General features: G+C 37.4%; 1 protein-coding gene across 6 annotated transcripts in view; it reads right to left on the bottom strand.

Annotated features, from left to right (window-relative positions):
• Nucleotides 1-27,980, bottom strand: part of CDH18 (cadherin 18) — a 656,995-nt gene that overhangs the window by 396,298 nt on the left and 232,717 nt on the right. The window contains exon 1 of one of the 6 annotated variants that reach the window (XM_087890245.1): nt 12,145-12,187. The exons of the other annotated variants lie outside the window; for them this stretch is intronic. The gene's annotated coding sequence lies outside the window, so the exon portion shown is untranslated. Of the gene's footprint in view, nt 1-12,144; nt 12,188-27,980 lie in introns of those variants that run through there. 6 annotated transcript variants of the gene reach the window in all.

Consider the following 27,980-nt stretch of genomic DNA (forward strand, 5'->3'; position numbering starts at 1 on the left):
ATTCAAAATTCTCACCATGTAAATTCAATTTAAAAATAACCAGCTGTCACTGTGAAGGTATATTAACTCCAACTGGTCACATGTGTTCCTATCTCCTTATATTTATTGCAGAAAGTCTTTTCCAGACATTGCAGAATGCTTCCCATTCCTCTTGGGGAAGGATTTCAGTTTTGTATGGAAAATCAAGATTTATTCCTTGACTTTGCCAGGTGGGGCTGGAGAAAAATCCAGTGTGAAATCTTGGAGAGTCAGTGTCAGGCACTGTAGAGGAACATACAGTGATCCACCTTGGAACAAAGTAGGATACAGTATTCCTTTCTAGAAGACAAGACTTTTTAAGCCTGTGAAAAATATATGAAGTTATCCATTTATAGCTATAGTCATAAAACATCCGATCAAACATATACAACAAACAATATGGCTTGTTGCACAATTTGTGTGATTTACAGTTGCATCCCTTGTAATTTCTAAGAGTCTCCCAATTGTCGATACAATAAATTGCCCTGGCCCAGCATCAGAAAAAAACCCTGCTCGTATCTATGGTCACAGATTATAGATTATTTTGTAAATTAGTTTTATGCCCATATCCATAAATAAGAAATTATGCACAGTCTCTAGCTTCCTCTTCAAAACACAACCTTTATTAACTTCTTGTTCCTTATCCAGAAAAAGATCTAAATACCTGTCAAGTACCAATGCTAGGCACCACAACTGCATATTTCTACTCACTTTGCTAGATCGCTGGCAAGGCCTATGCTGCATCATGCAAGAATACAACACTGTTTTTTATTAGCATCCAGATACCCCTTACCAGAGATGGGTTTCAGCAGGTTCTGGCCAGTTCTGGAGAACCGGTAGTGGAAATTTTGAGTAGTTCAGAGAACTGGTAAATACCACCTCTGACTGAGCCCGCCCCCATCTATTCTCTGCCTCCTGAGTCCCAGCTGATTGGGAGGAAATGGGGATTTTGCAGTAACCTTCCCCTGAGTGGGGAGGGAATAGAGATTTTACAGTATCCTTCCCCTGCCACGCCTACCAAGCCACACCCATCAAGCCACACCCACAGAACCGGTAGTAAAAAATTTGAAACCCACCGCTGCCCTTTACATTATGCCTTCTATTTGCTTACATGTCACCTTTTCCAGAGATGAAGCCTCTATGAGACACCGGAATACAAAACTGCTTTGTTGGATCGGTATTGTTTCACTACAGCGAAGCGCTGGTTGACATTTTGTTTTGCTCCCTACTCATGTGTAGGCTGAATAAATAAGTAATGTAAAGCTTGTAATCTATTTATAATTGGAATAGAACCATGATATGCTGAAAAAACTAGTTTATGTGAAAAAGTATTTAAAAAAAAAAACAGAGGTAGCTAATATACCTCTAATATAAAGGAATACTTTTGTTATTCCTGAGAGCATACAATTTTATTCTATATCTATCATTGACCCTTTAAATTTAAGATGGTTTTCCAGCATGCATCAAGGCATATCCAGCTACAGCTTAGTAGTAACACAAGACAGTAATAGGCTATTTCACTGTCAGATTAATTCTATAGTCTATTGTTAAAAAGCCAAAGACTTTATGTAATATATCCACTTTCAGGAAGTCTTTGGTTCATATCAGAACTTGAATAATATAGAAATGAAGAGAACAGCATTATGACAAAGTATAAGGAAGATAAAAATTTGATCCAGAGGAGCAGCTGACTTCAAAAACAGTTTATTACTAGAGTTTATGCATTGTGACAGAAATTCCATGCATAAAAAGAATTCAAGAGGTGAATAAACTGGGAGATATAGTGGTTTAATGGAATCACAAATATATCAACAAAAGGAGAAAAGGGGAAGAAAAATCAAGCTGGAAGTTCACCTTACAGAAACACAACTAGCTTTTGGGGACTTATTAAGACAGTTCTGATTATAAATCAGTTTCTATACAAGTTGTTTCCAGCATTCTCTTGTGCCTAATTCTTGTCTGGAATTAGATTTTAGCACCTAATCTGAAGGCCAATTCATGTTACCAGAATGATACAGAAGCCATTTGTTTCTAAGACTACCCACTCAATCTATCAAACTATTAAAACAGGTATGGTGGGGACAGGAAGGTGTGATTGGTTTTTTTTTTTAAGATTAGTCCTTACTTTGAGACTTTATCACTGTTGAGGAACATTGTCTATCATTTTATTTCCATGAGAATTAAATCTTATAGCTCTATATTAGTTTGGTAAATGTTGGTAATGAGAGATGGAGGGGTTTGAAAACCTCCTATAGTTTGCTTTTATATCCTATGTATTCCCCCCATGTGATATGAATGAAGTGAGCCTGCGTTACTCTTTTCCTATGCATGAAAATGATTGGGCTAAGCAACGAGGACACAACATATGAGAGAGGGAAGAAGGTTAGGAAATTTAATCCCACAAACCTCCTCTTCCTCCTTATCATTTTATCTTGGGAGTTCTCTGAACAAGCCCCCCTTTTTTTCAACATCACTCAAATGATGTTATTTTCTGCAAACTATGTATTTGGTATGAATGTCTGTTGGGGAAAAAACTGTGTTGAGCATGAAATGAATGAAAACTTTACTCATGCAGGTAAATGTGGGGAAAAAGAAGAGTCAATGGAAGCTGACACAATGTGAATACCATTAGTGGGGCTTCATTAGAAAAGTGGCTTAGTGAAAGTGCTTGACATCTGAAAGCTCAAATAGGACTTCTGATTACCCTTACTTAAATCTAGGAAAAAATACTATGCAGAATTTTAACTATGGTTTATTGAAAAATTTGTAAGTACTTACCTAACTCTAAGTCTTAAGTGATTAGTCTACAAATTGTACTAAGCTCAAAACAGTCAAGCTATGTTTTGTGTTAGAATGATGATATGTTAATATTTTTATGCTTCTCTTCTCTAAGTAATGAGATCAGGGGTGAAATGCTCCCGATTCAGACCGGATCAGGCAATCCGGTAGCGATTGTGGCAGGTGGTTCGGAGAACCAGTAGTGATGGTGGTGCAAGGCTCCGCCCATCTGCCTGGGTGTCTTTACTTCCTGCTTTTAACAGGTAAAAAAAAAAAGGCTCTGACAATCGCAAGGCACAGCTGTGATTGTCAAAGTCTTTTTTTTAACCTTTTAAAAGCATTTTTTACAACCTATTTGCCCAAATAAGTTGTAAAAAAATGCTTTAAAAAAGTTTTTTTTTTAAGTTGGCCACACCCACCCAGTCACATTACCCTGCCCCACCAAGCCATGTCCATAGAACCAGTAGTAACAAATTTTATATTTCACCACTGAATGAGATGTTATATGTGTATGGGGTGAGGTGTTACAGAAATATGGGGCCTTTTCTACTTGGATATGAACAAGTGACATACATGTACAAAAGAATTCAATGATCACCCAGAATTTGTTAGAGGTAGATTAGGGACAATGGGATTGCAAATGTCATCCAAATAGATTTTTCTGCTGATTCAAGGATGGGTATAAAACATGATAATCCAGCAATGTCAGTAGCTTTATTCTGGTTAAAGTTTCTATTCAATATATTTATAGGCCTATTTCCCCTTAGGATCATTGCTATTAATTTGAGAAAAGACTTATGTACTTGGCAAAGTATATGTACATACAGCAAATGCAACTTCTTGAGTATGCAAAACATCTAAGGTATTTCAAGAAAAGTCACCAAATTGCTACTGAATCGATCTCTAACTATGGCTCATCTGCAAAGTCAAAAGCTTACTTTCTACATCTACATATCTAATTGGAAGCCTATGAACTAAATCACAGATGCTCAATAGAGGAAGCTAAAATGATAAATAAAGCAAACAAGAACTAATAAGAGACAACATTCTGCTGTGTTTAAATCTGAAAGTTATACAAACTCTTGTCCAGCATGCTGAGTGCTTTTCAAAAAGTTTTGATTGCAAATCTGGGTCAGGGTACTTCAAGTATTCTTTAAGAATGTACTTGACTGAGCCATTCCAATGGAAGCATATGAGATCTGCAATATCTAGGCTGCAATAGACCAGACCACCAGTAAGCAGCAACAAAGAGATTTCAGTATTTTTTTGCTAGTCATATAGTACATTCTGTTTACAAACAAATAGGTAGTATTTGGGCAACTAGGTTTCAAGGAGAAATAGATTACTGATTCAGCAATTGATGGTGACAATGAGGAATAGATGTTGGTAATTTATTTCCTGCCACTTTGACCAGCAGCATATATAAACAATAATTCACAAATATGCTTAAAGTACTATATTAAAGACAATTTTATGGGAGCAGGCAATTCTTTTTCTTTCCCAAACATTGTAAAGGGTTATAGTATTATGTGGAAGTTGGCAATAGAATATATTTGAGCTTAAAAATTCTCAATTTTTATTTAGAAGTGTTAAAATCCTCAGTCTTGTTTTTTGTTTTAAAGCATATTTATCTTTGTATTCTCTGGATCTGAGAAATTGATATACACAGCACATTTGACTCTTAACATGGCGCTATATTGCAGCATCTTCATTATTAAGTCTTTATTCTTCATTATTAAGAATTTGAGGCTTTGATTGAACCAAATTTGACTATGCATTTCATTTTAGACACAGAAATGAAAGAGGAACTGGACTGCTGAGAAAGCAGCTCTAATTCTATTTTAGCTGCCATCTTATAGAGTTTCCTCAGCCCTTTTACCCACTAAATAAATGCATGATATAGTTATGATACAGTCAGGTTTATCATCAGACATACTACCCTTACTTTCAAGGACACATTCTATAGATAGGTGAAATATGTCTGTTGAGAGGAGAAAGTTGGTATACATTCTCACCCCACCCCATATTTTCTGGATTGGTTTACAAATCAGGCTAATTTGTTATTTTTAAGCCATGGTTGATGAAACAAGCCATAGATTTGAATTTTAACCTGGTCAAATTTAAAAGGGGCTTTAAAAATTCCTTTTCCCTAAGCTTTGAGTTAGAGTGAGCAGCACATCCCATGTATTTTATTGTTTTTAATTGTTTTCGTTCCAGAGTTTGGAGTTTATGTGTATTTTATGGCCATTTGTATTCATGATGCCCAGAATGCTTGTACAGTTCGGCAGCCTGATAAATTACCAAATAAACAAAATACTGTGCCATGATTTGCTTAATTATGATATGTTGAGAAAACTACACTTGGTTGAGTTAATGGAAACCAGTGCCACAGTGGTTTGGTTCATTCAGTAAAGAAAGACAAACAATCCAAACCACATTGTAGAATCTGGAAGAATACATTATGACTTCCATACATGGAGCCAGTGAACTAAATGCCAATTTCATAGGTTACAAATTATTTGTACAATGTCACTATGTTGTCATTTGCTCCCTTCAGCATGCTCCCATGTGGCCAACCAATGTTCCCTCCAGTGAGCTAATGGGAGAGTCTCCCAAATAGCAACAAAATATTTATTCCCCCTACTTTGTTTCTCTCTCATTATTAAATGGGTGTATTATACTACAATGTGATTTCAATTTACTTTAATGGACTACAGTGAAGACACAATTCTGTGAATTTAGTCACATCTTTACTGGTGTTTCAAAATCTTTCAGCCTCTTCTTTTCACAGGGGTAAGAGAACAGTGAGGTTCCCATAACTTGTTCTCTTGATGGGTACTACAGCTCATTTTTGTATATGAGCTAAGCAAAATATTACATTTCTTGTAATTATGATATATATGATTCTGCTTTAATGATTTAAAAAGTCTGAACTAGGCTAAATAGCAATAACACTTAGACTTATATACTGCTCCATGGTGCTTTATAGCGTTCTCTGAGCAGTTTACAGTGTCAGTATATTGCCCCCAACAATATGGGTCCTAATTTTACTGACCTGAAGGATGGAAGATTGAGTTAACATTGAGCCAGTTAGATTGAACTGACTGTTGGCAGAATTGAACAGTTGGCAGAATTTGCCTGCAATACTACATTCTAACCACTGCACCTCAATGGGTCTGATTCTGGATCTCATAATTTTATCTGCTTACTGGTCTTGTGGCTTTCAGGAAACTTAACTCAATGACACATACTATACACATTTCATTAGTTTGATGTTTGGCACATTCAGTTAAATTATTTCAACACAATATAATTTTTCCCCCTAAAACAAAAGAGCTTTTACTAGTAAACAGCTCAACATTAATGAACATTTAAATGTTTCTGAGTAACAAAGACATGAGATAGTACTCCAAAACACTTGCTTTTCACCTCCCCAGAGGCAATTTATTTTTTTCTAATTATCAAGTTTTGAAAAACTAAACCAGTGTCAACTCTTCTTTATGCAGTTTGATAAATGTGTAACTCAATTGACTATAACTGTAAAAAGAACTGTTTTTATATTTCAAAAATCAACTACTTCTCCATCCATTTATATACACTTTAGATTAAGTATTAAAAATTCAAATTTTCATGAATATTGTTGATTTAATAAACCTTTAAACATGAAACATGCATGAGCATTTCCCTAAACGTGGTTATGGCACCTAACATGATCTGAAATCCTGAACAATTTAGTCCCCATAATTTGTTTTGAGATGTCTGAAAAGGACAACAAACTATAATACATAACATTTGTCTAATAATAATAATAAGAGATACATAAAGGAATGTTACATTGGATGTTTTTATATGCTATATTTGTTATTACTAGAAAAATATATGCAAGAGCAATAATCCGGTAGTTAATGAGCCATTCATTTAAGTAAGAAATGAAGCACTTTGCATGGCTTCTATGCATCCTTTACATAGTTTCTAGAAATAAAAATATTAAAGTCAGTGTTAGATAATTCAGTAAACATTACCCAAACCTTCTATGTTAATTATCCAGTTAACATCAGTGATATTTTCTATTCAAAGCCTTTGAAGAGGGCTTTGCTTCAATGAAAGTTCAAGTGGAGCACCATTAAAGCTACTCTGAAAAACAACATACCTAGCTTTCTTCTAAGAATAAAGGTAAGTAGCGTCACTGTTTTTGCATTGCTTTCCTCACAGTTTTTTCTGGCACTTGAAGCCCATGGAATAGGTTTTTATGGACATATGCTGAAGTTTTTTTTTTTTTTTTTTTTTTATTGTAAAAGTTTTACAATTACATTTTCACCCCATTTTCACCCCCCTAACCCACCCCAAACTCCCCAACCCATCCTCCCTAACCCCCCCTAACCCTCCCCTCCCCCCGGACTTCCATAGAGTGTACCCCATCATTATCCCCTTTATATAAAAAAAAAAACCTTGAACTTTAAACCCCCCCCAACCCCCATATCATTTTTCATCTTCACATAGTTCAAATATTTCTATCTTAATGTAATATAATACTATCAATAAAAAGCTATTTGATACTTCCTAGTTTGATATTTGTTCTGCACATAATCTATCCATTTTTTCCATTCACATTCATAAATCTCTTGTGAGCGGTCTTTTAAATATGCTGAAATCTTCGCCATCTCAGCGAAACTGGCCATCTTCAAAGTCCATTCTTGAACGGTGGGCAAAGCTACATTTTTCCAATATTTACCTATCAACAATCTCGCTGCTGTAATCATATACAAAATCAACTTTGTTTCATCCACTGTAAAACCCTTAGCTATACCCAGTAAAAACAATTGTGGAGAAAATTGAATTTTTTTCTTCAAAACATTCTGCATAACCCACCAAATTTTTATCCAAAAAGCCTTAACTTTCTTACAGGTCCACCAAATATGAAAATATGTAGCATCTGTACAATCACACCTCCAACATTTTGGCTGAACATTAGGATACATACACGACAGTTTCTTAGGGTCTAGATGCCATCTATAAAACATTTTGTAAAAATTTTCCCTCAAATTCTGGACATATGCTGAAGTTTTTTTTCAGCATATCCAGTCCAGGGGTGAAATCCAGCAGGTTCTGACAGATTCTGGAGAACCGGTAGCAGAAATTTTGAGTAGTTCAGAGAACCGGCAAATACTACCCCTGGCTGGTCCCAGAGTGGGTGGGAATGGAGATTTTGCAATATCCTTCCCCCAGGAGTGGGGTGGGAATGGGAATTTTGCAGTACCTTTCCCTGGAGTGGAGTGGAAATGGAGATTCTGCAATATCCTTCCCCCAGAAGTGGGGAGGGAATGAGATTTTGCGGTATCCTTCCACTGGAGTGGGGTGGGAATGGAGATTTTGCAATATCCTTTTTATTTATTTATTTTATTATTCCTATTTCTATGCTGCCCACTCTCTGAGGACTCTGGGTGGCTTACACCAAAGACAGTATACTAAATAGCATATTGCCCCCAACAATCTGGGTCCTCATTTTACCCACCTCGGAAGGATGGAAGGCTGAGTCAACTTTGAGCCGGTGAGATTTGATCGACTGATCTGTTGAACTAGCAGTCAGCTGAAGTAGCTGCAGTACTGCACTCTAACCACTGCGTCACCTCGGCTCCTTCCCTCAGGAGTGGGGAGGGAATGGGGATTTTGCAGTATCCTTCTCCTGGAGTGGGGTGGATATGGAGTTTTTGCAGTATCTTTCCCCTGCCACGCCCACCAAGCCACTCCCACAGAACCAGTAGTAAAAAAAATTGGATTTTATCACTGATCCAGTCCATCCTAGGATTTTAAAATGTTTTCTTTGTTGGTTTTTTTTCTTGGGGAGCTCAAAGTAATGTACATCATGCTTACTTCTCTCTCTCATTTTTTCCACAGAAAAACATTCTTGTGAAGTAGAAACAGCCTAAACATTAAATTTTGTCTTAACTGGTTTAAAAAATGGTATAAATTAATACCAGGGATAAAAGGCAATAACAAATACTTTCAAAGAGCAGGAGAACAACCTTAAACTTTGGGAGACAGTACTGAGGGGCTGTAACCCCAAACTATTTGAGAGGCAGAAAAGGGTGATCAAGGGATACTGTTTCACCATCCATCTTGCTGGACTGCTACTCTGAGGAGGAAAACATTCCACATAAAAATGTACCTGGAAATTAAGATATTTTCCCTATGTTTTTAACAGCCCAGATAACCAGGGTTCCTTTTTTTTTCTTTTTCTTTTTAAGAAACCTCCTCAATTCCCACTCAAATGGCACCCATTACTCAAAGTATCAAAAAAAGAAAACAAAATGTTAATTAACATTGATGGTTTTGGTTTTATTATTGATGCTTCTTGGATGTCTTTTTTAAAGTGTTAGATGGCTATCTTGCAATGACTGTGTTTTTCATTTTACTGAACAGTTTTTTTCAAGATAGTTGATGGCTTGGTTGTGTTGGAATTTTATATTAGAATCTTTAGTTATCACTGACAAAAGAACTCTCTATGTAGATATTTAGCTTTTTATTGTCCTTTGCATATATTTTTTTAAATGTAGGCCTTTTGTTATATTCTGGTGTCAGTTATTTTAGTACTTTTAAACACTATACTTGAGAATGTGTTGACATTCATTTATTCTTAGTTTGGAATAAATTAGACCTTGTACTATGTATTTTAGTTAAATAATACACAGAGATGCAAAATAACATTTCACAATTAAGTGTTAAGTTCCCTAGCATATGTGGAAAACACCCCAGGATTATTTGTCCCTTGTTGATTTAGAGGTACATTTGGGGAGGCAAGGAGGAAAATCTCAAGCTTATGAAGAATTTAGTAAAACTTGAAGAACCCACCAGCGGTGGTATTCAGCAGGTTCTGACCAGTTCTGGAGAACCAGTAGTGGAAATTTTTGAGTAGTTCGGAGAACCAGTAAATACCACCTCTGACTGGCCCATCCCCATCTATTCTCTGCCTCCCGAGTTCCAGCTGATCAGGAGGAAATGGGGATTTTGCAGTTACCTTCCCCTGGAGTGGGGTGGGAATGGAGATTTTACAGTATCCTTTCTCTGCCACGCCTACAAAGCCACACCCACAAAGCCACACCATGCTCACCAAGCCACGTCCACAGAACCAGTAGTAAAAAAAATTGAATCCCACCACTGTCACCCATTATCAGTTATTTAGAACGGTCTTTAACCTTTCTGGCTCTAGGGACGGGTGGGTGGAAGAGGGGATAGTTTCACAGTGGATGAGTGTGTGCAGCTCCATTTGCACAAGTAGTGGGCACATGTGCCCGCTGCTCGCACAAATGGAGCTATGTGCATGTGCACTCACCTACCTGATGCATGTGCAAGTGAAGCTGTGTGCACGCATACACATTCGTCTGTCACTTTTGTGGCCTGATTCTGAATGAGCCACGGCCTGGTAGTAAGCCTGGGATTTGAGGATCGCTGGTTTAGAATATCAGGTTAGGTTTGCGAGAAGAACAAATTCTTAGATAAAATAAGATTCTCAGGTCCAAGTAAATTGGAACATTTGGATTATAGTTTAGAGATTAACAGTTTTAGGGAGAATTATGCATATAGACAATTATTTTGAATACCAGGAAACACTATAGTACCAGCTTCATCCCTATTGCCCCTTGTCAAGTATACAGCCAAATCATATTCTATAAGGTTCAAATTCTTTGCCAAAAACTGAGCATGTTAACCAGGGGTGGGTTCTACTTACCTTTACTACTGGTTTGCATCACATCCACGCAAACATGCTCACTTCGCTTGCGCCCATGCACACTCTTCTCCGCATGCGCAGATCAACTTTGCTGTCATCCGGGTCAGTGGGCGGAGCCTCCTGTCAGTTTTACTACCAGTTCTTGTGAACCAGTCCGAACCAGGGGCAACCATCACTGATGTGAACCATTGCACTTTAGAAGTGTATTAACCTTAGGCAGTCCCCAGATCTGTTCAATCAGGTGGCATATAGAGATATATAGAATCTATCAGAAGTATATAAGGTTCTGGAGAACCAGTAGCGGAAATTTTGAATAGTTCGGAGAACTGGCAAATACCACCTCTGGCTGGCCCCAGAGTGGGGTGGGAATGGAAATTTTGCAATATCCTTCCCCCAGGAGTGGGGAGGGAATGGGGATTTTGCAGTATCCTTCTCCTGGAGTAGGATGGGAATGAAGATTTTGCAGTATCTTCCCCTGCCATGCCCACCAAGCCACACCCACAGAACTGGTAGTAAAAAAATTTGGATTTCAGTATATATATATATGTATATGTATATGTAAATATACATATACATACACAGACACACACACACTTTGTATAAAAATAGAGAATTTTCAAAATCCTCCCGAGTTAGGTGAGGAATCATAAAAATTGTGCATGACGTAATGTAAAATTCATCTCTCTCTAATCTGAGAGTTTAACAGAATGTGAATTGTATACATACATAGGTAAGTACAGTATATAAACTCAGGACAAAATGATTTCTTTTCCACAGAAATGCACTTGGCGGTTTCTTTCTGAGGCTTGAAAAGGTTAACATTTTATTAAATATATACCCCAAATGAGTTCCAGCTGTGAGCATGTGGGAAGCCTTTTCGTAGGTAAGGAAAGCTCTTTCTTGTGGTTTCTGCAGAATACACCACAGTTGTGATTACTAACTGCCAGTGCATTCACCCAGAATCAATACTGAGACATTTCAATCCCATTTTCTTTTTAGTCTCTCTTACTCATTTGCTTTCCTTTACACATGTCTCAAACGCTAACTACAAAAGAGCTATTTGAAGATTCTCTTTAAATATTTTGGTCCCGTATATAGATGGCTGAAAAGTCTAAACATCATTTTATAACAATAGAAGAGATTTTGGTTTTGGTTTTTTACAAGTTTGTTGTACTAGTTAAAGAAAGGAATATACAGATCCGTGGTGGTGCAGTGGTTAGAATGCAGTATTGCAGGCTAATTCTGCCAACTGCTAGCAACTCAATTCTCACCAGCTCAAGGTTGACTCAGCCTACTATCCTTTTGAGGTTGGTAAAATGAGAACCCATATTGTTTGGGGGGCAATATGCTGACTCTGTAAACTGTTTAGAGACAGCAGTAAAGTCTAAGTGCTATTGCTGTATTAAACTATAGCTGCAGATGAACTGTGAAATGTAGTAGTCAAAGTTACAATGTATCATTTGTTTCCTATTCCTATCAATTTGATTCCAGTGTTGCCCATTTAACAATATCCAGTAATAGAATCCATGTCATGTTGTTCTAAGCAGGGCTTGGCAATTAACAAAGAATTCGCTTTATGAAAATCTGAAAAGATGAGTTGACTTTCATGCTTTGGCGATTACCTTTAACTTTACCGTTCTCTTTTATTACAAAAGTTGGTCTTCCTGGAGCTTAGTCATCCTTCCACATCACTCTCAGGTGCATTGAAGTTATTGTGCGTTCCACAGTGTCACAATGTGAATTCCCTGCATAGGGGCAGTTTACCAAGGCTGGGTGAAACAGTGGAAAAAACACTTCACAAAATGCTTTAGCATGAAACAAGCATCACTCCTCAAACTATTGAGTCAACAAAGTATTAATCTAATGGAATGCACATCACCATATGTTGCAATAATAAAATCCAGAATATAATTATACTCCATAGGATATCTGTAAATTGCTCGCACTGGATTGTGGCACTGTGAGAGAAGGAAAATCAGATCTGCATTCACCTTTCGTTCATCAGACATTCCTTTTGTTACACCTTATCCATACCCCTATTTTAGCAATCCCACCCACCTAAGCTAGCAAGTGCCAAACCTTTATGTTTCATACAAAAAGTGCCTTTTCCTTCATACACTAATTACATACATTACGTTTTCCCCCCCTCTCTTTTTCCATAGCAGTCTTGTTTTACCTGGTGAAAAGAACAAAGTGTTTTGCTGAGGTGCATAATTTTGCATTTATTTCAGAGCACCTATTTCTATCATTTTAATTTGCATCACTCCTATGAATCTTGTGCTGTACGTTTAGACACTGTCATCTCTACAAGTGCAGTAGTTAACTATGGAATAAGAGTAATCACAAAACTGGTAGCAGAAAAAAAATAAGATTACTTTTGAAATTTTACTGTACAAGACAGAACTTTGGCTACTGAAATGAAATACTGTTGAGCTATCTGTCAACAAAAATAGGCTCCTTGGTAGTCCCTTTGTGCTTCTGTAGGATGTTATATTGTATGAAATAGAGCAGGGATTGGCAACCTTAAACACTCAAAGAGCCACAAAGGTCCTAACCGGAAGCCCCCATTCAATTCTGGAGCCAACCGAAAGTCCAGTTCCCCCACCATAGAGTCTCCTCCTAGTGTGGTGCCCTTTTTCCTCTACCTGTCCTAACTGAAAACCCTATCAATTGTGGAGCCGACCGGCAACAGGGAGCTGCAGCAGAGGGATGAAAGAGCCACATGCGGCTCCAGAGCCGCGGGTTGCTGACCCCTGAAGTAGAGTGTTTGTTTCAATTTACAAACCTTTTTTTTTTTTGTACTCCTGTACTCTTTGAATGCCCTCTTTGCTCTCTACAGGGTCTGTATGGTCTGTAAAAACTTTTCAGCATTTACATAACTTCACTAATTTCATCCCTTGCTAAAATAAGATATGAGAGACCCAATGGAATATCAGTGTATAATCAGCTCCCATAAAACAATTGAGGGAACTACTCCCTTGTTCAATTATATTAATAAGCCAAGAAGTAAAACTGAACTTGATGCATTATAATTCCATGCTTGGCATAGCCCTTGCTTAGATTCCTGCACAGAGGTCATAAAGCAGGAGTGGGTTTTGTTTTGTTTTTTTGTCCATTTTGCACATTAGTAAATAGCTATAGTGACAAGTGACACAAGGTTTGGATGCTTCAGAGTCCCCCAAGTGCTAACATAGCACTTTAGAAATTCCATAACATCTAAACAGCAGCAGAGTTTTGCAAGTCCCACATTGGCACATTAACAACCCAAATAGCAGTCTTAAATCAGTCTCTTTAATTGAAATGCCTTTCAGAAAGTCTAACCTGGCTGGAAATTGACCTGGAGACATATGGCAGCAGAACAGAAGATTAGCCATTTAGAAATGAAAAAGAAAGAGGAAGCAAAGTGGCAATTTTGGGCAGAAACTTTGACACTGTTGAGATTCTCTGGGCAAGATCTATCTAGGAGGTCAAAAACGTATGGAACAATTTGATTCTAATGAAGTTGATGTAGCTGCAGTTTTCTACAATGGGGCATTTGATACTGATCTTTGATTAACATTTATTAATATAATAAATTTCTCAAGTAGACATTTGTTACTAGAATATATAATTGTTCCCAGTCATTATATGCATCTCAGCATAATCTTTTTTGTATAGATTATAATTTTAATAAGACTGTTATCTCAAGTAGTCAGTATAAGAAATTCTTTTTTTACCAATACCAAACTGTTCTAAAATATTTTTTTTATTTAATCTGAAGTCCAAAAGCAGGTAACAAATTCTTTTCAATATTCTTCTAATAATTGAAATTATTACTCATGGGGACACATACACACACACACACACACATGGACACAAATATATTTTATACTCTTCTTGCCAATTTCATCTCATTAAAGGATAATAAGCTCTAATGAGGTTAAATGTCAGCAATTCCTCTTCTGTGCAAACATATGCTGGTAGGTCTGTATCCTGATCTAGTAATAAGAGAATCTTAATTAATGAGTTAGTAAAATGAATCATAGACACAGTTAAAATTAATTGGCATTATTTTTCACAGTCTAATAAAGACCGGGATCAAAATGCCAATGAGTCTGAATCAATATTTTGCTCAGAAATATGATCTGAATCACACTTCATAAAACTGTTTAAAATGCTTGTTGTGCCATCATTGGGAAGACCTTTACTCTCACTAAAATAATAATTATATTAAACCCATTTCTGACTGATTGTAGGTGAAGGTGTCCTTCTAAGAGGAGAATATTCTTTGTCATAAATTAGACATTATGCTATCCAATGTTGTTTTATTACATGTATAGTTTCTCACTAGCTTACCATCAACTCCTATGGAAAACATGTAATTTGGGATTAAGATCTTTGATATCTCTTGTACTGATGCTACCTTGGTCACACTGATTTTGGATTGCTATACAATGAGCCAGTGGTGAAATTTAAAAAATTCCCCTACCGGTTCTGTGGGTATAGCTTGTTGGGGGAGGTCATGTGACTGGGTGGGTGTGGTCAACTCAACATCACACACATTGAGGGGCTCCTGACCAGCCCCTCCCCTCCCAGCCCCTCCTTGTCACGAATGGCAGGAAAACGGGGAGGGGAATATTCCTGCCTACCATCCTTCCCTCAGTCTGTGCTGAGAATGAGAAATGGATGACAGGCAGGAAAATCCCCTTCCCCATTTTCCTGCCTTTCACAAAAACGGCTCCATTCCAGTTCCTCCTCCCATCCCCCTCCCTCCTGGTGGCCACCTTAAAGGGACAGGCTGCAGCAGCTCCGTTCTGAATGGAGGGAGAAAAGTTAGGATTTTCTCTGCTGCATTTAATGTTGAATTCTGTGGCAGAGAGAATGCTAACTTTTCTCCCTCCATTCAGAACGGAGCTGCTGCTCCCTTTATCATTCCCTCCCGACCCTCTCCCTCCTGGAGACTACCTTAAAGGGACAGGCTGCAGCAGCTCTGTTCTGAATGGAGGGAGAAAAGTTAGCATTCTCTCTGCTGCATTTAACATTGAATTCTGTGAAATATCGAGCGGCCAGAAGAGGTAAGCGGCAATTGGCCAGGCATGGGTGAGGCCAACGAGGGGTGATTACTACCAGTTTGGTGAACCAATGCCAATAATCTCTAGTGGTTCACCCGAACCAGTCGGTTTTCACCCCTGCAATGAGCTCTCTGCATAAAGATAGAAATTTTAGCTTATCAGAACAACAACAACAACAATTATTATTATTATTATTATTATTATTATTATTATTATTATTATTATTATTATTATTATTATTTAATCTTTAGTGAGATTCACAGCCTTTGAGGCTGGTTAATAGCTCAGTAGCTCGAGTCCTAACCAAGGACCTAGGAACTGTTAAGGTATCGTCGGAGGATGTAAGCTGTTCCGAGTAAGGTGGTTTTTTGTAGAGTCAAAATGTTCAAGTCCGGTAAATTTAGAATTTCTAAATAGTGGGGTAGCCCTTTGGGTATTGCTCCAAGGGCTCCAATTACAATCGGGACAACACACAATTTCTTTTTCCACAGTCGCTCAACTTCAATTTGCAAGTCCCGGTACTTTGTGATTTTTTCTTGCTGATTATTATTATTATTATTATTATTATTATTATTATTATTATTATTATTAAAAATTCAGATAAGAGATAATGTGAGGAAACAGATTTCTAAGAAGAATACAATCAAAAAGCAGGAAGACCTGCAACTCTGTTAATTTGACTAAATTTGTGATTAATCACTGGTGGAAGAGAATATCATCCATGGCTTAGGACCCGGGTACTTGCGGGACCACCTACTACCACCAATAGCCTCCCACTGGCCGGTACGCTCCCATAGAGAGGGGCTCCTCCGGGTGCCGTCAGCCAAACAATGCCGACTGGCGGCCCCCAGGGGGAGAACCTTCTCTGTGGGGGCACCTACTATCTGGAACGAGCTCCCCCCAGAGATACAGAGGATCCCGGATCTGGGCACCTTCCACCGCACCTTAAAGACCTTACTATTTCACCAGGCCGGCTTGGCCTAATTTTCCCCCTCTTTTATAAAAGATTTTTAAAATTTTAAATATCTTTTAGTATTTTATATATTCAATTTTAAATTGGTTTTAAAAGTTTGGGGTTTTAAATCTGTCGGGGCCAAAATTATTTAATTTGATTTTATTCTATTTTTTAAATTTTGTATTATATGTGTTTTTATTGTTTGGCTGTGCACCGCCCTGAGTCCTTCGGAAGTAGGGCGGTATAGAAATTTAATAAAATGAAATGAAATGAAAATGAATCATCCACCATTCTACTCTTGGCCAAAAAAAAGCATAGCTTAGCTGGTGAGAAGAACCAGGCATATTCATCTCAGATTTTGATCAGAAAGAAAAGAAAAGGTGAGGGGTATTGTTCCCCCATCCATGCAAATAGCTACTTTATCTTGATATTTAGTCTTAAAATACTGTGCATCTTTATTTGTGTTGTTTCCAAATAATTTAAATATGCATTACTGTAACTGGTTACCTTTCCTACACTATGCTTTTAGCTTTCCATAAATTCCTGAATATTTACATACATTTTCCAGTGATTTTTGGGGAATTAACAGGATAATTCTCAGTAATAAATAATGCAAACGTAATTTGCATTTGGTCTTTTGTTTTGTTTTTTAAACTAGTCTACCAATCATCTTCTGGCAGTTTCCCCAGCCTCATTTTCAGTGCATTTATCTCAATATATGACAAGTGTTGATAACTACTGTATTTATGTTGCTAAAAGTATTGTGTTTTAATCAACACATAACATTTGTGATTATTACTGTTTTTAAAAATCTTTGGGAATTAAAAAGAACATTGCAGAAGATAATAGCAAAGGAATAATATTGATCTATAGAGGAGAGAGTAAGCTCTGGATTCTTAGAAATGAGGATACTTAAGGAATAGGATAATTAGCCAAAATATTGATTTTCTAAATGTTTTCAATATGAAGAGTAAAGGACTTGAACATTAATTTTATACCACATGAAAAAATATAATGGAGATCTTTTCATTTCTAAAACAGAATACTTGTGAATCTGGCAAAATACAGAATAACAGAGTTGGAAGGGACCTTGGAGGTCTTCTAGTCCAACCCCTTGCTCAGGCAAGAAACCCCATACCATTTCAGACAAATGATTGTCCAATCTTTTCTTAAAAATCTCCAGGGTTGGAGCATTCACAACTTTTGGAGGCAAATTGTTCCACTGATTAATTGTTCCAACTGTCAGAAAATTTCTCCTTAGTTCTAGCCTGCTTCTCTCTTGGATTAGTTTCCATCCGTTGCTTCTTGTCCTGTCTTCTAATGCTTTGGTTGACTTCTTCTTTGTGGCAACTCCTCCCTCTTTTTTTGTGGGAACCCCTTCTTTTCATTAAACTAGACATACTCAATTCCAGCAACTGTTCTTTATATGTTTTAGTCTCCAGTCTCCTAATCATCTTCATTGCTCTTCTCTGCATTCATTCTAGAGTCGCAACATCTCTTTTTTACATTATGGCAACCAAACTGGATGCAGTATTCCAAGTGTGGTCATACTAAGGCATTATAAAGTGGTACTAACAGTTCATGTGATCTTGATTACCCTCTGTTAATGCAGCCTAGGACTGCATTGGATTTTTTGGCAGCTGCAGCACACTGCTGGCTCATATCCAAGTGGCAGTGATTATCCACCAGGATTCCAAAATTCCTCTCACAATTACTACTATTGAGCCAGGTACCACCTATACTATACCTGTGTATTTGGTTTTTCTTGCCTAATAAGTTCTGGTGTCCTGAGATTTGTTGCAGCATCCAAATGAACAAGCACCATACTGCTCAATCCCAAATCAGTGATCATCCTTAGCAATTCCCAGACATCTGGGAGTTAAAATCTATACTTCTTAAAGTTACCGAAGTTGAGAAGTTGCCCTAGATCCATATACAGAGTATAACGACTAGAAGTAAGACATTGGCCCATGGAATATTACACAATGTATCAATCCTTTCCTTGTAACTCAACATTTGTGCTACTAATAATGCATAGATTAGTTTGGAGCTTCATCCAAGTAGCACCCTGGTGTTGTCACAATCTGGGTGACAATGCCATTAAGTACAACCCAAATTTGGATGTTTCAGCATATTATAAAGCAGCATTCCCCAACCTTTGCAGGTTTGTGGACCGGTGAGGTGGAGAAAGGTGATGGTTCCACAGAAATGGTGGGCAAGCAGCTCCATTTGCACAAGAGCCAGATGCATGGGTTGGGGACCCCCATTTTAAAGTTCTGCAGACACATCTCTGTTACTCCTTCTCAGTCCTCTCAGATGCAGTGCTACTATCCCGTTTCCTCCTCCTGTATCATGAAGAAGTCATGATTTCTGTAACCACATTACCTTTATTCTTACTACCATTGTTGCATTAGCAGAAAGCTTCTCTCAAGCTATTTGCTTTCTTTCTTCTGCCTTCTCCCATTCATTCCATTACTTTCCCTCACTGTTAAGTGACATCTATTTTTCCTTGTCTGCACGGTATTTGCTCCACTTTTCTGTTCTGTTTTTTTGTCTGTCTGTGCTTTCATAGACAATAGGCAGATGTTGGGTTTATCAAACTTTCTATTTATAAAAAATGCTGTTAGATATATCTCTTCCAAAAACAGTTGCAAGCTGCCTTTCTTACAATCAATAATTCCTTTTTAAAAAGGCATTCTGAGATGTGAGTAAGATTTCATAGAATATGTTAGGGGAAAAAATTGTCCTTGGGAATCATGAAAAGCTTAAGTCCGTATTTTATAATATATGAGGACAAATATTACCCACCAATGGTGGCAAAATAATCATAAAGCTGTCAGTCTTCTGCAATTCCATATTCCAAATATTCTTTAGTCATGATGAGATATAAACTTCCATAGGTTATTCCTATAAATCTAGATACTCTTTTGTTTACTCTCTGTGTGTATATGTATGTGTATGTGTACACACAGACATATAGTTTGTCCAGTTAGAATTGATTATATATATATATATATATATATATATATATATATATATATATATATATATATATATATATATATATATATATATATATATACTGTATATATATATAATATATATATATATAATATATATAATATATATATAATCAATTCTAACATTGGACAAACTAAAAAAAAATAACCCAACAACTAAAGATACTGGAGTTTAAGAAGCCCTGTAATTACTTTTAAAATATTTAGTTACTCCTCATATCTTACAGATGCTTGGCTCAGAAGCACCTGATGATTTCATTTCTTTTGAGAAAAGAAAATATATTTTAGAAAGTCTGTTGTATTACTAGAAAATACTTGTTTTGCTTAACATTGTCCCAAATAACATTATGGATCAATAGCGCCTGACTGGTTTACAAAAGACTTTTATGAACCAAACATTTTAAACATTTATTTTCTAATATAATATTCTGGTTCTAAGTAAAAAACCCAACTATGTCTTTGAATATTTGAATGCAAACTTTAGCCTCAACTCAAGGGTGGTCAAACTTGACACAACGTATCAATTAAAGGCTTTTAAATGATCATCCTTCTCTGTTTATAGAAAGATCCCTACAAAACGTATTGATGAGGATTGTCACTTTGCAATCAGCCATCCTCAGCAACTCCAAATGTTTTGTGTTTTTACTTAATGTATCCTATTCCTTTCTGCTCTGGCAATTTTTTCAATAAAATGAACAAATGATGCCTTTAGAGTTCTTTCTGCCAATCCATAAGAACTAACTTTTTTTAAAAAACAGCTTTTCTGTCTTTCAGGAAGTTCTGATATATGTATGTTCTACAGCAGGTCAAATACAGAAAGAACAGTTTTTTTTTTTAATAATACATCATGATGCAGCTATGTCAGAACAGAAGAAATTGCCAATTTTTAAAATTGCATACTCCTGAGCTATGCCTTCCATTTCCCTGTCATTATGGAAGGTTACCACCTAATTTGGGGCTGCTTTGCAATATAATTAGTAAACAACAACAAAATAAAGAAAAACTAAAAGAAGATTTTTATTTCTTTCTTCTTAGGTTATATTTGTTGTTGTTGTTGTTGTTGTTGTTGTTGTTGTTGTTGTTGTTATTATTATTATTATTATTATTATTATTATTATTATTATTATTATTATTATTATTTGTTGAATTTATATCCCACCCTTCTCCCCGAAGGGACTGAGGGCAGTGAACAGCCGAAAATTAAAATAACATACAATATAAAAGTTAAGATAACTAAAAATAAATTAAATTAATCGGCCTCCCAAGTTAAAACCCCAAGCTATACAATTAAAAAACTAACCCATAAAACCTATTCAGGCCAGGCCGGCTTGCTGAAATAAAAATGTCTTCAGGGCCTTACGGAAAGTGCGGAGATCCGGAATCAGCCGTATTCCGGGAGGTAGCTCATTCCAGAGGGTGGGTGCTCCCACAGAGAAGGTTCTCCCCCTCGGGGCCGCCAGCCAACATTGCTTGACCGACGGCACCCTGAGGAAGCCCCCTCTGTGAGAGCATATTGGCCAGTGGGAGGTTATCGGTAGCAGACGGTGGTCTCGTAAATACCCTGGCCCTAAGCCATGGAGCGCTTTAAAGGTGAAATGTTGATGAAATATGGAACCTAAGGCAAGGCATCAAAGGAATAATTTTTACTCTGCATTCCTTAACAAGAAGTGAATTAGAGAACAGCCTGTAAGAGACTGTATTAAGTAGTACCTGATTGATCTGAAGAAATGCAAACAGAAATTTTAATTTCTAGCCCATTATAGCTATCAGAGGTAGAGAAGGTAGAGAAGGTAGAGAACTTGGAATTGGTTGTTGCTTTATAAGCTCTGTCTTGTGACGTACAGTATTATACCCCATAGAACCATTCTTTTACTTACTTACTGAATTTTTGTCAGTCCAATTATGCTGAGGTTGGATTCCTTACATAAGAACACGGAAGTATTAAATTGATAGTAATCAATTATCATGGGAAAAACAGCTTAATCATCTGAATAATGAAAATAAACAATGTGTTTTAGATGTTGAAGAAGCATTGAAAGGCAATAAAGATATCTTTGTATGTGTAATATGTTATTTTATTTATTTTCTATTTATTTTATTAGTATATCATAAAATAAATAGAAAATAAATAAATAAAATAATAATATATTATACACAGAAATATATATAAACACATATTAATTAAGTTATAAGATGCTTGATTTCACTGCTGTTATTCATTCTAGCACAAAGTTTTTCATAGATATATAAGACATGATGAATTGCTGCGATGAATGCTAAAAAGAACTATGTAAACTAAAGGTAGTTTTAGATGGTTTGCTTTTAATTTTAATTTAATTTTAAGTTCGAATCTCGCCAGGCTCAAGGTTGACTCAGCCTTCCATCCTTTCTAAGGTAGGTTAAATGAGGACCCAGTTTGTGGGGGCAATAAGATGACTTTGTATAAAATATATAAAAGTATGAAGGCTATTGCTTAATGCATTGTAAGCCGCCCTCAGTCTCCGGAGAAGGGCGGCATATAAATCAAATTTTTTTAAAAAAGAAAAATTTTGGAAAACCCTATAGACAAAATATTTACATTATTATAAAATTATATATAATTTAATTAATTAAAGACCTATTATTACTTAATTTTGTTTATAACTATTAAGAATTCATTGTTGAAAGATGACACTGTTGATGTCACATATTAATTCAGGATTATGGGATTAAGTCTCATTTGAAAATAATAAAATACAACCTTTACAAAATACATCATTTGTTTATGGACAAAATATAACTGAGCAATTCAGATACCAATACAAAATGTTCACTCAAGGTACTCAAGTAATGAAATAAGAATTTAAAGAAATATATTCATATAAAGAATAATCCAAACATGGGCTTGGATATGACTTGAATCTGATACCTGTAAAGATAGGGCCACCCTGTTTGTAACCATGAAATACAGAACAGCTGAATATACAGAAACAGCACCATTACACGAAGGTTCAGAAGCTAAACATAATGATGTAATGCTTATTCAGTAACTTGACCGTAACAGCAGCATGTTAATATGTTTTTGTTAAATAGAGCAATTGCTGATATGAGTAGCCATTACTAATACTAAATATATTTAGGTTTACTCCCTGGTAAGCTGTTCTCTATGTATATATGCCATAAAACAGGGTTGTATGTCAGTTCAGTTATTTTATTTCACTTTTCTTTTATATTTTTAAGATGATGGATGGTTATATGAGATGAATTTATTAGATCTGTACTTTCTGGACTAAGGAATGAATTATATATATATATACACACACACACACACACACACACACACACACATATCAAATATTTCTGAAATGCATTTTTGAGAAGAAATACATTTACAGATCTCATTTGAATCACACAACTGAAATAAAGAAAGAGTTTGAAACAGAACTTAACTTTAAATTGTTGATGCTACTCAAGTGTAAATGTTTTAGGATGTCATTATATTCCTATTAGGAGATAAACACTTTAAAACTCCTAAATAAAGCTTCTTCTTAATAGAGCTTAGTCTAAATTTGATTTTTTTAAAAAAAAGATTAAATCCGTTTCAAAGCCGAGGAGCCAGCGCTGTCCAAAGACATCTCCATGGTCATGTGACCGGCCTGACTAAACGCCAAAGGCTCATGGAACGCTGTTACCTTCCCACCAAAGATGGTCCCTATTTTTCTACTTGCATTTTTAATGTGCTTTCAAACTGCTAGGTTGGCAGAAGCTGGGACAAGTAATGGGAGCTCACCCCGTTATGTGGCACTAGGGATTCGAACCACTGAACTGCCGACCTTTCGATCGACAAGCTCAGCATCTTAGCCACTGAGCCACCACGTCCCTAAATTCAGGTAACAGGTGGTATAAATGATAGTTCCATGAAATTTGCCCTAGTTGTAACCAGAATTCATAAATCACAAGTATTTCACTGCTCTCTTTATATAATTTACATAACTATATGATGCTAAATTAATAACACTTTTTAAAATTTAAAAACATTTTAATGAAAACATGGGGTGTCAGCTGAATACCATATGGTGTGGTTTTTGGATTGTATGTTGGAGGGTATTATTAATTTTCATGATTAATACATTGTCTGAATGAATAAAATCATTTATAAAAATAATGAAAAAATAGTGTCCTAGCTTCCTCAAGTAGTTAATTTATATTCCTCTGCCCTGGATATTCTTCTGCAGAGGATATTCCTCTGCCCTGGATATTTCTCTGCCCTGGTCCTGTTAAATCTCTTGGCGGCTTTTGATACCATCGACCATGGTATCTTGCCTTGAGGTGTTGGGAGTGGGAGGCACTGTTTTACAGTGGTTCTCCTCCTACCTCTCTGGACGCTCGCAAGCGGTGTTGGTGGGGGGGCAGAGGTCGACCCCGAGGCCCCTCATATGTGGAGTTCCCCAGGGGTCGGTTCTCTCTCCCCTGCTGTTTAACATCTATATGAAGCCGCTGGGGGAGATCATCCGTGGTTTTGGGGTGGGGTATCATCAGTATGCTGATGATACCCAACTTTTTATATCCACCCCGAATCAGCCCAGTGATGCCCTCGACGTGATATCCCAATGCCTGGAGGTGGTGCGGCTCTGGATGGGGAGGAACAGGCTCCAACTCAACCCTGCCAAGATGGAGTGGCTGTGGGTACTGACATCTCGGTTCCAAGGGAATATTCCATCTTTGGTCATAGGGGGAGAGGTGTTGCCCCCTGTGGATAGGGCACACAACTTAGGCGTCCTCCTGGATGCACAGTTGACCTTAGAAGACCATGTCACAACCGTGACCAGGCGGGCATTTGCCCAGATTCATTTGGTGCACCAGTTGCTCCCCTACCTGGACTGAGATGCCTTACGCACGGTCACCCATGCACTCGTTACCTCCCGGATTGACTATTGCAACGCTATCTATATGGGGCTGTCCTTGAAAACCACTCGGAGACTTCAGCTGGTGCAGAATGTGGCCGCGTGGATAGTGATGGGCGTGTCCCGACATTCCCATGTCCAACCCCTCCTGCATGACCTGCACTGGCTACCAGTTGCCCTCCGGGTGAGGTTCAAGGTGTTGGTGATTACCTATAAAGCCCTACATGGCTTAGGCCTGTGTTGTGGCTCCGTTACCTGAGCCTGTGTCATCGGCAGGAGTGGACTCCGAGAGTGAAGGAGAGGAGATGGCAAGGCCTCCCTCTCCAGGACCCTCCTCTCTGGCAATGCCTTCGGTGTCCACTGAAGGGGAAGAGATAGGGCCAGGGCCAAGCACGTCCACGCAGCCACAGATGGACAGTGATGAGGGTAATGAGTCTTGGCTGGATCCATGCCAGCGTCGCAGAGATAAGCGCGTGCAACAGAAGAAAAGGTGTGCCTGAGATTAGGCTGAGTCACTGGACCACACCCCACAGGATATAAAAGGGAGTGTGGTGGCCAGTCAAACCTTGTGACGAACAAAGCTGAAAGCTTCCAAGCCATTCTGCATTCCCGGACTTTTTGCTATAGACTTTGCTGGATTATCTCTGGACTTGATTAACTCTGTAATTATTGAGCTGTTTCTTTTGATGTATCAGAAGTGGGGAGAAGTTATCTTTCCTCTTTGTAAATAATAAACTCTTGGCAGGCAGCCACTAGGTTGTTGCCAAGTTCCGTTATCATAAGGAAAAGGATTTTGCTGGCTGGTTTGGTCTTTAACTCTTGAACGTCTGTTGGTGTGTGCGCGTGTGGTTGGGGACAGAACAGCCTGGGGTATCTGGCAGATCACCTGCAGCCAGCAACAGCTCCCCATCGCCCGGTGCGCTCACACAGAGAGGGCCTACTTGGGGTTCCATCAGCCAAGCAATGCTAGCTGACGGCCCCTAGAGAGCGAGCCTTCTCTGTAGGCGCACCTACCCTCTGGAATCAGCTCCCCTTGGAGCTCCAGGTGGACCCCAACCTTCGCTCTTTCTGCCGTGACCTTAAAACATGGTTGTTTCGCCAGGCTGGCCTGGACTGAATGGGAATTTTATATTCTTTTATTTTTTGAATTTTAATTTGGACTTCTTGTTGCTTATTGCTGTGAGCCGCCCTGAGTCCTTGTGGAGAAAGGGTGGCATATAAATCCGATAAATAAAATAAATAAATAAATATATCTTTTCTGAGGCACATTGACTTCAGTTAGGTACAATCATTTTTGTTGTTGTTATACTTTTATTAATTGAGAGTTAAGATTATATTGGATTGCATTAGAATGTGGCCTTGTAATTCAAGACTCATAATGTTCTTACTATATATAACGAAGACTCTTACTGGAATTAGACTCATTTTCTAAAATCACGAACTTTATGTGTGTGTGTGAGAGAGAGAGAGAGAGAGAGGGAGGGAGGGAGGGGGAGAAGGAGAGGGAGAGAGAGAGAAGTAGCCATTCTACAGTTGAGATAGGTTGGTATATTGACCATGGCTAGCAGCAGGCAGGACAAATGAGTATAATACTCATCCAATGTAGTCAGAATGTGCTGTCCAAGGGACACATTTCTCAGGCCATAGATGATGTTATACAAACAAACAACAACCTCTTAACTTCAAAGGCATCAAAAAATGCACTACAAATATATTAGTTTGTAGGAAAAGTGGGAGGAGGATGCAGTGAGTTTAAATTACTGAGAGTATCAAACTCTTTTTCATATTATGAATAATAGTGGGTAATAAAGCTGCTAGATTTCCCTGCCAGGATTCTAATTCACCAGTGTCCTGTTGCTTCAGGGATTAGCTAAGGTCCTTGGGTTGACTTGTCACTAGACTTCTAGAATTATCTTAGTTATTATTATGGGCAAGAATGAACCCATTCAAACAGTTGATTGTCCGCTGCTAATGAAAAATAAATTAATAGAATGAGCTACCAAATTAATTAATCTATAATAAAAAGGCCTGGCTTTAAAAAAGGGACGAGAAGAATTAAGGATGGAGATGCAATCAGAAAATAAGTTTAAGAGACCAGCCCTTGAGCAAGAATGGCTTCTGGCTTTGGCATTTTAAGAGAAATTCACTAAAAGCCACAGCTAGCTCACTAAAGATAGTTACTCTGAATCTCTAATTCCAATTAAGGTTTATATCACCAAAAATAGTTCCTATGATAACATAATGGGACTATGGGGATTCATTAGTTGTCCCATATTGAAACAAATAACTTGGGGTTGGATAAATCTACTCCAGACTCTGCTGCTATGACTGAATTGGGAATATAATGTCAGTTTACAATTAAAGAATTTATCTACTGACTGAATCCAAAATTGTGCTTTAAGTGTTAGCTTTTAACAAGTCTATTCATAAATGGGCTGCCCAAATTACCAACAGAATTTCTTAGTATGGATTTTCTTTCCAGTCTCTAATTCAAACAAACCTGAAGGTCAAGAAGAAGAAAAAAGGGGGTCCTGGAAGTCACTGCCTCAAGATGACATTGCAACCCTTAAATGTGCTAAGTTTCTTACTTTGTTTCTTACTTACTTACTTTCTTATGAGTAAATTGCACAAGGAAATTTCAGGACTCACAAATATTTTGGCAACAAAACCTGACCTTTATACTCTGAAGCAGATTCAAATATTCCTTCCTTCCTTCCATTTTCATCAGGTTTATTGTTTACAATAAGTGGGCAAGATTTTTTATCATGTATTTTCTATTGGCCATCATATCAATATATTGTATTTGATCATCCTATTGATTACAGTTGGGAGTACATCCATCTGCTAGTTTTCTGAAACTTCTAGTAATACTAAGTCCATTGAATTTGCAAGGATTACATCATATAGAGGCAATAATGTTTAATCAGCCCCTAATAACATTAAATCACCCCACTATGCTTTTGAAACAAATATTTTCATATATTTAAAAAATTATCCCCCAACCAATGGTTGCTTTGCCAAATAATCTGTTCGTAAGACCGGGAATTTATACATGGAATTGGAGAAACTGATTTGGAAGAAGCACTGTGGTTGAACACAACATTTCTCTATTTTATGGTGTGTCTGGCCATTAGAATCCTTAAATGGAAAATACTTCTCTTCTGACATATCATGAAGCTCATAAATCTGCTCAGTATCACACACAATATTGTTGGACTACTTCACATCTGTTTCTACAGTAATCCCACAATGCTTTCTTCAAACTGCAGCACATCAATATTGTTCACAATGGCCAGATTGAACTTTCAGGCTGTCAGCTGCTGCCATCAAAATGAGGTTTGAGGATTGGCATTTCAGTTGCAAAATGGTCTTCAGTAATGAATATAATTATATAGCAAGAGAACAATGCACTTGCCATCAGGAATGTATTGTTTGTCCAGATGAATTATTTTTTGTTTACTGTTTAATTGATGTGACTTTACCTTTAGCCACACTGCAATTAGCAAGCCATGCTTGTGATGAAGCAGATTCAGAATAAAGGAAAAAAGT

This window comes from Pantherophis guttatus, chromosome 3 (genome assembly GCF_059756535.1).
Source record: "Pantherophis guttatus breed Tessera chromosome 3, ASM5975653v1, whole genome shotgun sequence".
NCBI classification, from domain to species: domain Eukaryota; kingdom Metazoa; phylum Chordata; class Lepidosauria; order Squamata; family Colubridae; genus Pantherophis; species Pantherophis guttatus.